At 33.9% G+C, this 13,664-nt stretch overlaps 1 protein-coding gene across 1 annotated transcript in view; it reads right to left on the reverse strand.

Annotated features, from left to right (window-relative positions):
- The window catches only part of LOC123672840 (roundabout homolog 2), a 327,252-nt gene that overhangs the window by 200,233 nt on the left and 113,355 nt on the right, over positions 1–13,664 (reverse strand). The window lies entirely within an intron of this gene.

A 13,664-nucleotide genomic window follows, 5' to 3' on the forward strand; every position in this document is an offset into this window, starting at 1 on the left:
GGACATTACTTTGAATCATAAATGTATAACCAGTGTTTTACTGGCCGAATCGGACAAAAAGGAAAAAAGTGTTTCCATTGACCTCAGGAATCTTTGGTTGAAATATATGTACGAGTCAAAGACTCACCAGACTGTATACATACAGTGTGTGGATAAAGCAAGGAAAAAAACTGCGTTATTGCATATATATATTTTGCAGCAAAACAATCAGACGCGTCATTTAAGTTTTCAATCAACCACTTTATGGCATAAAAAAATTCTCTCAGAACGTCATTCATTTTTTTTTGGTTATTTATTATCTGAATGATGGTGTGAAAAAAATTGATAGTGAATAATAATTGTTTTCAGACAAATAAAACTTTCATAGAAAAAAAAACTTCACTGATCTCGGAAAACGAAAAAAATTTGGCGCAAATCCTCGACTTGCTATTCGTCATTCTGTTTGGTCCTAGTAAATTTTTTTCAATTCCACCAAAATAGTACCTCCCTTCATTATTTCAATATTCATAAAACCAACATCTGGTGCCTCAATTTCTTCACTATGTGCATGAAATTTGCCTATAGGTATACCTATGAATAAATTCCTATTGATCCCTCTGGGAAATTAACTAGTAGTGAGGAATAATATTTGTACATACAACCTCAAAGGGGCCAGTTCATCTTGTGTGGAGTTCCAATTCAAATTCTGTAAACAACATCGTCTCACAAATATATAAAAGCTCTCTCAGTCCTGTGATGAAATGTTGGAAATGGTCTCAGTAAACACATTAATTTATAGGTCAAGTGGTTAAATACTTGAAGCAGAATTATAATACCTACTTGAGAACCCATGCTGAATTGAGATTCGACGTATCAGAAGCGAGTTTCCTACAAATGAAATAAGTCTCTCGTCTCTCGTTTGAATATTTTGAATGAAATCATGAAATGTGTGAATGTTTGTTTCGGTCGGTCTCTATTTGACGAAAAATAATCTGAGATTATTTCATTTGATAATGAATTTCCATCAATGGATTCAAAGTAAAATGAATATTTGTGCCAAATTGAAAAATGTACTGAAGAGGCTTGATCAACTCACTTAACAGGGTGTTCAAGACAGAAACATTAATATTTAAAGGGTCTAAGTTTTGAAAAAATAAAAATTCAATTAAAATTGATACTGAATAACATTTTTTCAGACTTACTGTATGCAATTGCGTTTGGAATGTTTCATTTTTCTCACTGTTGGGGAGCAATAAATTTTGATTATGAAAGAATCACTCTTGAATTTTCGCTTAGTTTCTTGAGCTTGCAAAGTGTATATATTATGAATATTTAATAGTAGAAATCGCATTCAATTTTTTACGCTAGTGAGAAAACCTAAATACACATAGAGTGCGACGTAATCAATCAATCACAAATCATCTTGATCCTGGCAGATTACTACCTGATCATCAGCGAAATGTATAAATGAAGAAATATTGGAACGATTTCCTTCTGAAAAATTGATAAAAATCCATTCATATAAATATGAACAAACAATTAAAATTTCAAAATTCCAGGAATTTTATCGAACAGGTAAAATTGAAAAACTCTACAAGTGCTCAAATAAGAGAAAATCAATGAATTGTACAATTTCCAAGCATATCAATGAACGAAATTTAGATATATGAGAATTGAGAAAGAACCTTCGAAACACTCTCTGAGAAAACATTTGGTAAAAAAATTCAAGTTGTATGGTGTTCAAATGGGATTTTTTTGGTGCATTCAATATTTTACTAAGGCTCTCCAAAAGTAGAACAAATCTACCTTTGATTCTTCAAATAGTACACTATTATATTCTATATACTAAAGATATATATATATACTATAAATACTAAATAATAATAAAAATAATAAAAAATAAATACTATAAATACTAAAGATATATATATATATATATATATATATATATATACTAAAGATTCATGATTCGATAAAATAATTCAGCTTATCTATAATTATAGTACATCATCCACTGTAACAATTCAAGAATTAGGAATAATTAGGCACTATTCAGGAGGAAAGTAGTATGGAATCATTATATGATCATCTCTTAGGTGAAATGAATATTTCTCCATGTACAGAAATAGTATACAGCTATAAAAAGGAAAACCAATGTAGAAATGAATTATCAAGTAATGTTGAAATAAGTATGGATTCAATATTTTTGATAATTCATTTTTGAAAATCACTTCAAACCACTTTCAGGTATCCAAGTTCTCAAAAACCTCACTTTCACGTTGATGATTCGTGCAGTAAAACTGTCTGCGCGAAAATTTGAAGTACAAGTCTCAGTTAAGTTTTTTGTGATATTTCCGAATATTAAAACAGATTTTCAAAATTCCGATGTCAGGGTGTTTTATCGAGGATTCAAACGATTCATAATTTTTTGTTGACCCGGACCTGGATTTTCAAGGCGGTTATTGCATGATGCGTTTGGGCTCTCAATAAGGAATTTATTTGCCACATATGAAGGAAATATACCGGGTGGTTCGTTTGATATGGCGTCAGAAAGCAACGGGCAAAATTCATAAAACACCCTGTATCTCGGTTACTTACGAAGACAGTAAGACCGAATAAGTTGGGTATCTCTAGAACCGCCTTGGTGCCACCTATGCACCTGCGAAGTATTTCCGTTTCCCAATGAAACACCCTGTATAACTCACGACCATTCTTCGTTTTACCAGTCATTTTAATCGATTCGAATAAAAAAAATTTGATAGCATTCATAATTTTTCAGATGGAACTTATTAAATAGATTTGAAATTATTTCTCTGTTTGAATTGTGCTCAAGGGGGATTAGGGCAAGGGCACAATGTACTCAATAATGTCATTGGTAACTTTTTTTTTTTTTGGAATTCTTTATTCAGCAATCAGATACAATAAAAAGAAGAATCTATAAGCTTAAGTGGTGACAAAATTAAAAGGTAATAAAAAAAAATTGATTGAAAAGACTGTTGCAGGTTGATGCCCCTTAGCATCACCTGGTCAAACTTCTTAATTCGATTGGCCATATTTTCTTCAATCGTTTGTTGTTTATAGGAATCAGCATAGGTTGCATCAGATCGTTTTGGTGGGCTTCAAATTTCTGATGGTAGGTTTGGATATTTGGGATGTTTAGATCCTTGTGCAGCTTATGGTTTGTAATAAACCAAGGAGCACCGACCATTTGTCGAAGAATTTTTGACTGACTTCTTTGTATAATGTCAATATTTGACTCAGACGCACAGCCCCAGAGTTCAATTCCATACGTCCAAATGGGTTTGATGACACACTTATACAGGAGATCTTGTTTTCAATGGAAAGTCTAGATTTATTTCCAATTGGCCATCGCAATTCTTTAATTTTGATTTCCATTCGTTTCTTCTTTTTCATTATATGGTGTTTCCAGGTTAATTTTTGGTAATTTGTTTTTGGTATGGGCACATTGTTCATTGAGACTGGGGGGCATACTTGTTTTCCCAGGGTTAATGTTATCTGAGAAGATTTGGCTTCATTAACTTTCATTTTCCATTTAATCAACCACTCCTTTATCAAATTAAGATGAATCTGTATATTGTCAGATGTTTTTTGTGGATCAGCATCACTTGAAAGAATTACTGTCTCATTTGCAAATGTTCCTTTTACAGTATCATTTGAAATCGGTAAATCTGAAGTATATAGAAGAAATAATATTGGACCGAAGACACTACCTTGAGGAACTCCTGCGTTTATTGAAAATTTACTCGATGTTTCAGTATTTAATGCGGTTTGGAATGTACAGTGCATCCCATTTTGAGTGAGACAGCCAGGTTTCTCGCTTGTTATTTAAGATAGAGCCTTGCGGTTTTCACGTTCCTGTCCTACTTTTTCGTGAAACCCAAGTTGATCTAATCAGATTTTGCATAACTGTTTCCGTTCAAGCGATACAGGGCGATTTTGGAAATTGATACTTTTCGGACACCTCCTTTATCTCCGAAGTTATTAGAAATAATGCTTAGGTAAAAACTACGTCTGAATCAGAATTCTGCGTAGAATTCAGTGGCGTACTCAATTTTTTTTTCGGGGTATGGTTTTGAAGATTCAACACAAACCTATATTTTTTTCAATGGAACACCCTATATATCATTACTTCGTTGAATTCGTTATTTTTTTCCCTTCAAAATGATGTATGATACTATGTAGGTAGGATATTCAAAGATGTTAAAAAAACACTAAAACATCAAATAATGATGATTTTTTGTTAATGAGCAATGGATTTCCCATATGAAAAAAAAGATCGATTGGATAATTTTCATTTGTGATTTTCATTTATAGTAGAGTAAGCAAACAAAGATAATAGACTCATCACTAACATGAAAAACAAAATGTAGGTACCTACCTAATAGCCACAAATGAATAATACAAAAATTCACAAACATTGCATAATATCTTACAGATTAAACTGTTCGAATTTCTGTCCATTTTCCCTTATACATAAAATATACTACAGTAAGAGAGTCAACAGTCCCGAAGAACTTCGTGCATCAACAGAGGCAGTTTTCCAGGATTTACAAAACCGCCCTTTTATAATATTAAATGCACTCAGGCGTATTGAAAAGTTTTGTCAATTATGTATTAGGGGAAAATGGACAGCAATTTGAACAGTTTAATCTGTAAGATATTGTGCAATGTTCATGAATTTTTGTATTATTTATTTGTTGCTATTAGGTAGGTACCTACGTTTTTTTTTCATGTTAGTGATGAGTGTATTATCTTTGTTTGCTCACTCTACTATAAATAAAAATCACAAATGAAAATTTTCCAATTGATTCTTTTTTATATGGGAAATCCATTGCCCATTAACAAAAAAATCATCATTATTTGATGTTTTAGTGTTTTTTAAACATTTCTGAACATCTTACCTACATAGTATCATACATCATTTCGAAGGGAAAAAATAACGAATTCAACGAATGATACATAGGGTGTTCCATTAAAAAAAAATATAGGTTTGTGTTGAATCTTCAAAACCATACCCCGAATAAAAAATTAGAGTACGCCACTGGATTCAACGCAGAATTCTGATTCAGACGTAGTTTTTACCTCACCATTATTTCTAATAACTTCGGAGATAAAGGAGGTGTCCGAAAAGTATCAATTTCCACAATCACCCTGTATCTCTTGAACGGAAACAGTTATGCAAAATCTGATTAGATCAACTTGAGTTTCACGAAAAAGTAGGACAGGAACGTGAAAACCGCAAGGTTCTATCTTAAATAACAAGCGAGAAACCTGGCTGTCTCACCCAAAATGGGATGCACTGTACGTTCACTGAGGTAAGATTTCAAAATGGGGAAGAATGCTGGAGGTAATAATTTTTTTATCTTGAAAAATAACCCTGTATGCCAGACCTTTGGTAACTAAGCAATAAAATCAAAACAACAATCTGGTAATACCTAAAATAAATTAGGACCTGCCGAACAAAGTCAGACCCTAGTCCACCCTTATAAATCGCAGTTCCCATCGACATTCATTCTACGTCGCACCTACTGAATAACCGAAATGATAAATTTCACCAAATGAAAAGAACACACGTGACCCGGCCGTCAGCACCAGCAGATGCGAAGTCACCCCACAACGATTCGACTAAGACAACCCCATTTCTAATAATAATACCAAAGGCAACTTTTATTTATCCCCGTCCGACGTGACAGCCGCACATCAGGTGTTCCCGGGGGCCGAGCAAATGTCAACCCGGTAAGAAAAGTCACATCTATTTATGTGGTTTCTTGCGAAAACACAAAATGATCTTGAGGGCGCGAGGGATGTCAGATTTATCATTCCTCGAATGTGTCTGTTGTCCCTATTCCCACTGACGTGACGCAAGCCGCGATATAACAATTTTTCAACGTGATTCGGGTTAACGAGGGTTTGACGAATGGTGCGATTTTACCTTGTTACGTTTTGTGCGGAGTAATTGGAAATTCTCGGAATCGTTTGGTTGGTGTTATTAGATTATTGCTGGGAATTATGAGTTGCCATAATTTTCATTCCATTTTCATGTTTCATTCAGAAGTGTAAAGGGTTTTCGATTTCGATCACAAAAAAATAAAGGATTTGTATGTAGAGGGTGGGCTAATTTCGATGTTTTAGCACTACAACCAGAGGAAACAGACAAAATCTCCTACCCCATTCACTTTCTTTTTTCTGAGAAACTTACAAGAGTAGTATTCATTTTTTGCCACCCTCTTTTGTTTTGGAAAAAATGCGACGATATCGAAAAGTATTTCTATCTCCCCTAAAACTGATGATTGAGCTCTGAAATTAAGACATCATACGGGCACTTTTTTACGTAGAATCCTGTGTCGTGCTCGTCTTTTTAACAGGGTTTTTAATTACGAAGCTATGACCCAAAATTATGTTTTCTAAAATGGAAACAGATTTCTGTCATTTTTTGAAAGCTCAATTTATCCTTATTTCAAAAATATATAACATCAATGGGTTTGTATCTTGTATCAATATGAATAATAGAAAATGGTCAAAAACCTTTTTATATCTAAAAGTCCCAATATTTCTATGGTTTCAACTGTTGATGAGCACAGGAATATAACGCTTCCTATAATAACAGCAATGTCCTTCCGACATAAACGACAAACCATACGATGTTATTTATTTTTGAAAAAAGGAAAAATTAAGATTTAAAAAATGGCACAGGCATCTAGTTTTCCCATTTAAAAAAACATAACTTTGGGTCATAGCTTTGTAATTAAGAACCCTGTTAAAAAGACAAGCACGTCACTGGATTCTACGTTAAAAAGTGCTTGTATGATGTTCCAGAGCTCTTTCATCAGTATTAGCGGAGATATAACTGTTTTTCGATATCGTCATTTTTCCAGTTATAAGTTTCGCTTATAACTCGAAAACAAATAAGGTGTTCAAAAATTATTACTACTCTCGTTAGTTTCTCAGAAAAAGTGAATGGGAATTTAATATCAGATTTTGTCTATGTCCACTGGTTTAAAATATGTAGTGTAGTATCGAAATTTGCCCACCCGGTACATATTCTTTCGAGATACAAAAAATTATTAACTTCAAACATTAAAGCTTGTGTTGATGAAATATCAGTATAAGCAGAGGAAATGTAAACGGAGCATTATATATTTCAATGAATGATACAAGAGCCATTTTACAAATATTATTCAGTATAGAATAAAAATTAACAGAAATTCTTTGAAAAAATAAACAAGCAGAAATAAAACCTAAATCAATACAGAAAAAGCTGACGTATTTATATTAAAGAGCCTCCTCTTCATCCGAACAAAATTTTTTTCACTCTTCCTGTCCATCAAAAGTTATTGAAATATATTTTATAATTAAATCTGAAATAAAAAAAAGACCAGAAAAAAGTAATAAACGTAATAATTTCAATTATATCGATTGGTAGTTAGCGACCCTTTCTAAAAAAGAATCTGAAATTGAATGGATAGCTTGAAAACCACCATGAAATTTATAAATTGGCCAAGTATTCACCAGGTCATCAATGGTTTCTTCTACATCACACTCACATAGTGGGCTTTAATAGAATGCCATTTGAAGAGGATACTATTGAAAGGACCACGATCTAAGTCGATTTGAAAAACACCAAATTTTCTTAGGACTTTCTCATTAAAAAAACTCTATTCTGAAAGCCAAATTTCCTTGTCGTTTTAATTTGATTTAAGGAAAAAAAATATTCATAAATGCTTGCGTGAACTTAATGTGGCAGTTCTTGTATCTGGGAGGTAAGATACAATTGGAAATAAGTTCGGGTAGAAATAAAATTTTTCCCAATATTTTTTGACTGCAGCCTGTCTACGAATATGAGGCGGAAGTATATGTGATAGTACTGGTAACCATTGTGAAGGTGTAGTATAGTTCCACTGATAATTCTGATAGAAACATCAAGCTGTGGATCAATTTCATTAACATGAACACTATTGAACCAAACAGAACAGTATTCAGCAGCAGATAAAACCAAGGCCAAAACTGCCGTACGAAGAGAAGAGTGCTGGCATCAGCACCCCAACTAGCTGGAGTTTAAAATAATTAAAAAGTCTCGTTCTTCGGTAACGTAATCAAAAAAATAGCTGATAGTCTTTCCAAATTGAACCTGAAAATTGTTTTCGAGCCAATAAATGAATATCATTGTTATTATTCAATGCGAAAGATTCAACTCCAAACACAAATAAATCAGGAGTTGATGAGTTAACATGTTCAACTTACAATAGGAACCTCCACCTTTACAACACTCTGCATAGATGAGATGACCCCTTTCACCACATCTGACAATATGAAAATTTTACCTACATGTGGAATCGAAAGGCAGGAGACTCATCTATTTAGAATTCATGGAAATTTATAAACTGGTTTTGAAATTATTGATGAACAAATAGAACTGTGCTATGCCAAAATATTCACATTTTACATAACGGTCATCCATGTGTTCTCCATCTTTACTTCACTCACCGGCCAAAAAACTTGGCAACCTAAAATTTTGCTGTTCGTTGTCCAAGAATTTCCGTAATTTTTCATCAATTTCAATTGTTTTTACGCCAAATTGAAGATAAATTCTTTGGTATTAAAACAATCTACAAAAAAGTTTTCCAAAATTTTCGATAGCTCATTTCTCAAGTTGACAAAAATTGGATTTGTATTCCGATTTCTTCACACTCTATAGAACAGTTCGGGGAATTTGTAGAATTTATGCCTAGTTTATTAGAAGGACCATCCTATTCGCCATCTTTCAGTTTTATTTCACCTAGATATCTTGATATCTTTCGAAGGTACACCGAAGTATTCAAATTGAAAAGCATGAAATTTTATAAACACGCCTAGCTCTATTGAGGAACAAAAAAGAAATTGGCTTTTGTTATGGTATGAGCACGTATCGAATTATCATTTATTGAAAACGGAGCTCTAAATTCTCAACGTTTCATACGAGATGATCTTCAGGAAGCTCTAGTTCCCTATGCTCCATTTGTTGGAGATGACTTCATTTTGATGAACAATGGAAGACCGCATGATGCAAATATTGTTAACCAATATTTGGATGAGGTTGATGTCAATCTTTTAGAATAACCTGCATATAGCCCGGATATGAATCTGATTGAACATCTCTGGGATGAAATTCAAACATTCGTCGTCGTCCTTTCGTTTGTTTTTCTTTTTGTTTCAAATTAATGTTTAATTGAAACATTACCAATTTTATTTTTTCCTAAAACAATGTCAGGCTTTTATTTGAATGCGTGTATGTTCTAAAGAAGTCAAGATATCAAGGTAAAATAAAAACTGAAAGATGGCGAAGATGATGGTCTTTGTAATAAACTAAGCGTAAACTCTACAAATTTCCCGAACAGTTACAAAGGTGTTAAGAAATTGGACTATAAATACTTGATTTTTGTTCACCCTGTATAAATAATCTACCAACAATTTTGGAGAAATTTTCTGGAGTTTGTTTTAATACCGAAGAATTTATCTTCAATTTGGTGTAGAAAAAATTGAAATCGATGAAAAATTACGGAAGTTCTTGGACAACAAACCTCAGCAATTTTAGGTGGCCGAGTTGTTTTTGCATGTAAAAGCATATGTCAAAAAACGAAATGCCAAGTAGTTTCGATGTGACCAAATTGAGAAACAGTTATTGTTGGAAACCCTTTAAGTTCTTGTAAAAGGATTGGAATGTTGTGAGTATTGTACCGAAATCGTGCGTATTATTCAAGAACCCGAGAAAAGACACTAACAAAGTGTTGATAATTCATCACTTTCTTCAACGACTCGAACTGGCCGATCCATCGCCATCAATGACTAATGGGGAGGTGAATTCGGCCGAACTGCAGATCCTCGGTGATGGCGACTCATTATCGGAATTCCACGACGACGTTGCCTACACTGGCTTCTTGAGACGTCCGAGGGTCTGAAATTGGCAAGAAGAATGGGCGGGAAGGCGATCATCAATTGCACCTTGCCAACACGCAAGCAGAACTTCTAGAGGAAAAAGGTACACGCACCTCCATGAATCCCCCACGGAGAGGTGATCAGGGCCGGTTCGGGTGCGATATTATTCCCCCATTACAGGCGAAGGAACAGATGGGAGGCCTAATCACTAGGCATTTACAATGTCGAAACCCGGAGTTTTACACTGGGGTAATCTGTGTAGATTCGGGCAAACTGTTCGAGGACTCCACATACGGCTTCATGAAGATCAGCTTGTTATGTAAATGTAGAATTATCGGTTTTTAGATTTGATTCGGAAATCCCAAGATTTCGTTTTTTATGCGAAGTTTCCTGGCAGAATTAGAATTGAAGGTAGAGAGCTGTAATATTCCTTTTTCTACTCCCCTACAGAAAATTACGACAATTGTACAACTCGCCAAGTATGTAACTGCCTATCAAAGCACTGTGCAACTTACTGTGCGATTTACTTCACCATAAACATAAAGTACGATCGACGACCAATACGGTAGCATCTGTTAAGTAAATCGCACAGCGAATAACCAATAAGATAAAACCTTTAGTAGTTGCCACGGAAAAGAATTAATAACAGCTCAAGTGAATGATTTTTATGGAAATGATTGCAATCATAGAAAAAGTACAAAACTGCAGTTGTAAGAGGATTATGTACTCCTAGAATAACGCACTCATAGCTTCGCTGTTCGTGCGTAACTTTTTCTATTCGTTGATAATATGCTTCTTACAACTCTTGTTATATGATATATTATTTCCAATTTTGGAATAAAACGGTATACCAGTTTATTATATTATATATTATAGTAGTAATTGTTGATGACAAGTATATTTCGCCAATAATTGCTTAAAATACAGAATAGTTATAAGGTTTACTATACTTTTTTGTCATTAAATTAGATGTACAGGGTGGGCAAATAAGCGAGGTAAGCGGCTATATCTCAGGATCCACTCATCGTAGAGACTTGCGGCAAAAAATTTCACCACTAAAGTAAACAAAAGAAAACACTGGAAATTGTTTTGAAGTGTATACATCTACCGCTAAGGGGCGTAATAGCTATCGTCGAGTAGAAAAATGCATTTTACTCGAAAATGTTTCATATGAAGTTGAAGAAAAAATATCATCACTGTAATTCTTGGAAATTTTTCTATCTTTTTGAATTGTCACTTTCGATTTTACGACATCAAATAAGGGGAAAGGGAGAAATTTGACTGATTGAAATGTCTGTAACGTCAGTTTGGCTCAACATTTTTGAGCAAATTAGATCTTATTTGAGAGACAACATCTTGTTGATTAAGGAAAAAATATACTCATGATGAATTTGATTCAGCTGCTTCCGATAGGGAGCGCTAAGTCAGAAGTTCATTGTTTTGTTCATTTTTCTCTGAAATTTCAAATGTAATGATAGGATTTTCTTAACAGAAACAAAAATTTCATTGAATTTGCATGAGAAAACCTGAAGATCGCAAAGCGATAATTTCAGGCGTTCTGAAGTTATGGCCGAAAGAAGATATTCTTCAACTGATGCACTGCGAAAAACCAAATTGAGTCTTCAAGTTCTAACAGAAACAGAAATCCCATAAAATTTGTATGAAAAAACCAAAAGGTCGCAAAGCGACAGCTTCGGGGGTTCTGTAGTTATGGACGAAAAAAGATATTCTTCAACTGATGCACTGAAAAACTGAATTGTGTCTTCTTTCGGCCATAACTCCAGAACGCTTGAAGCTATCGCTTTGCGACCTTTTGGTTTTTTCATACAAATTTTATGGGATTTCTGTTTCTGTTAGAACTTGAAGACTCAATTTGGTTTTTCGCAGTGCATCAGTTGAAGAATATCTTCTTTCGGCCGTAACTTCAGAACGCCTGAAATTATCGCTCTGCGACCTTCAGGTTTTTTCATGCAAATTCAATGAAATTTTTGTTTCTGTTAAGAAAATCCTATCATTACATTTGAAATTTCAGAGAAAAATGAACAAAACAATGAACTTCTGACTTAGCGCTCCCTATCGGAAGCAGCTGAATCAAATTCATCATGAGTATATTTTTTCCTTAATCAACAAGATGTTGTCTCTCAAATAAGATCTAATTTGCTCAAAAATGTTGAGCCAAACTGAAGTTACAGACATTTCAATCAGTCATATTTCTATCTTTCCCCCACCCTCATTTAATGTCGCAAAATCTAAAGTGACAATTCAAACAGATAGAAAATTTTCCAAGGTTTACAGTGATGATATTTTTTTCCAACTTAATATGAAAATTTTTGAGTAAAATGCATTTTTCTACTCGACGATAGCTATTACGCCCCCTAGCGGTAGAGGTATACACTTCAAAACAATTTCCAGTGTTTTCTTTTGTTTACTTTAGTGGTAAAATTTTTTGCCGCAAGTCTCTACGATGAGTGGATCCTGAGATATAGCCGCTTACCTCGCTTATTTGCCCACCCTGTACATACTGCATATGTATTTTTTTCAATTTCAATACGTAAATGAAAAAATGATGTTTTTCTTGGGTTATCCATGTCGTGTTCCCATTTCCACAGTCCTTTTTCAATGATATTTATAAAACAGGACTTTCATCCGAAGCGTCATATATTTAGTTGAAGGTAAGCCATTTAATAATATTGATTGTTTATGCACTGCTAAAAGTGTGAAAATTATGGAAACTACAACTATAATGAATCTGTAGTAAATAAATACGTTTCTTGCACTTTGAGCAAATTATGGTTGACATAACATGATCGTGCATAACAATTGTTGAGGCAGTGAAAAAAATCAAAGATACAGGATCTGGTACTGATGTCTTAAGGACCATACATCATCGAAAGGCACGATCGAATGAAGATATTGTTGCCTTAAACAAGTTTAGAAGAAGATTCAAATGTATCCATTCATCGGCGCGCATAATATTTGGGCCTCTCTTACGGCAAGGTAAGGCGTATTTTGCATTGGATTTGCAACTTCATCCTTATAAGGTTCATTTGACACAAAAACTAGAGCCAGCTGATTATGGAATGCGTAGAACATATGTCGATTGGGTGCTTGAACAACAACATTTGGATGACGATTCTTCGAATCAAATTTTATTCAGTGACGATGCACATTCTTCACTGGCTAAAAGCAAAATTGTCGTATTTGGGGCAGTGAAAATCCTTATGTAACTGTTGAGAGATCATTACATCCACAAGTAGTCACTGTATTGTTATCTATTTGGTCTGGTGCAGTAATTGGCTAGTATTTTTTTGGAAATGAAGAAGGAGTCGAACAAACCGTCTATTATAGACGATCCAAAAACCAATAAGTTAATACTGAGATATTGCTGGCGATTCATCGAAAATTTCCTCATAAGAGTCTTGTAAGAGAGATCTTGTAAGAGGACATATAATGGATGTTGTATTTCGACATGATGGCATGGTCCAAGCATTATATTAAAATAAAAATTTGATGTATATTCCAAATGAAAATGTGTTTTATTTGCGTTTATTTCGAAAATACAAGGTGGATGACAATATGTTATTTTATCCAAGATATTTATGGAATTCCTATGTTTATCAATTATGGAATTCTCCACATAGCTCTCATGTACTTTTTTATCTTACAATTCATACCATCACAAAATCTAGTGGTTGTGGCAAATTCTTGAGTTGAGAATGGGCGCATTACCGAACTCCTCCTGAAATACTACA

Source organism: Harmonia axyridis, chromosome 2 (genome assembly GCF_914767665.1).
Source record: "Harmonia axyridis chromosome 2, icHarAxyr1.1, whole genome shotgun sequence".
In the NCBI taxonomy this organism is placed as follows: domain Eukaryota; kingdom Metazoa; phylum Arthropoda; class Insecta; order Coleoptera; family Coccinellidae; genus Harmonia; species Harmonia axyridis.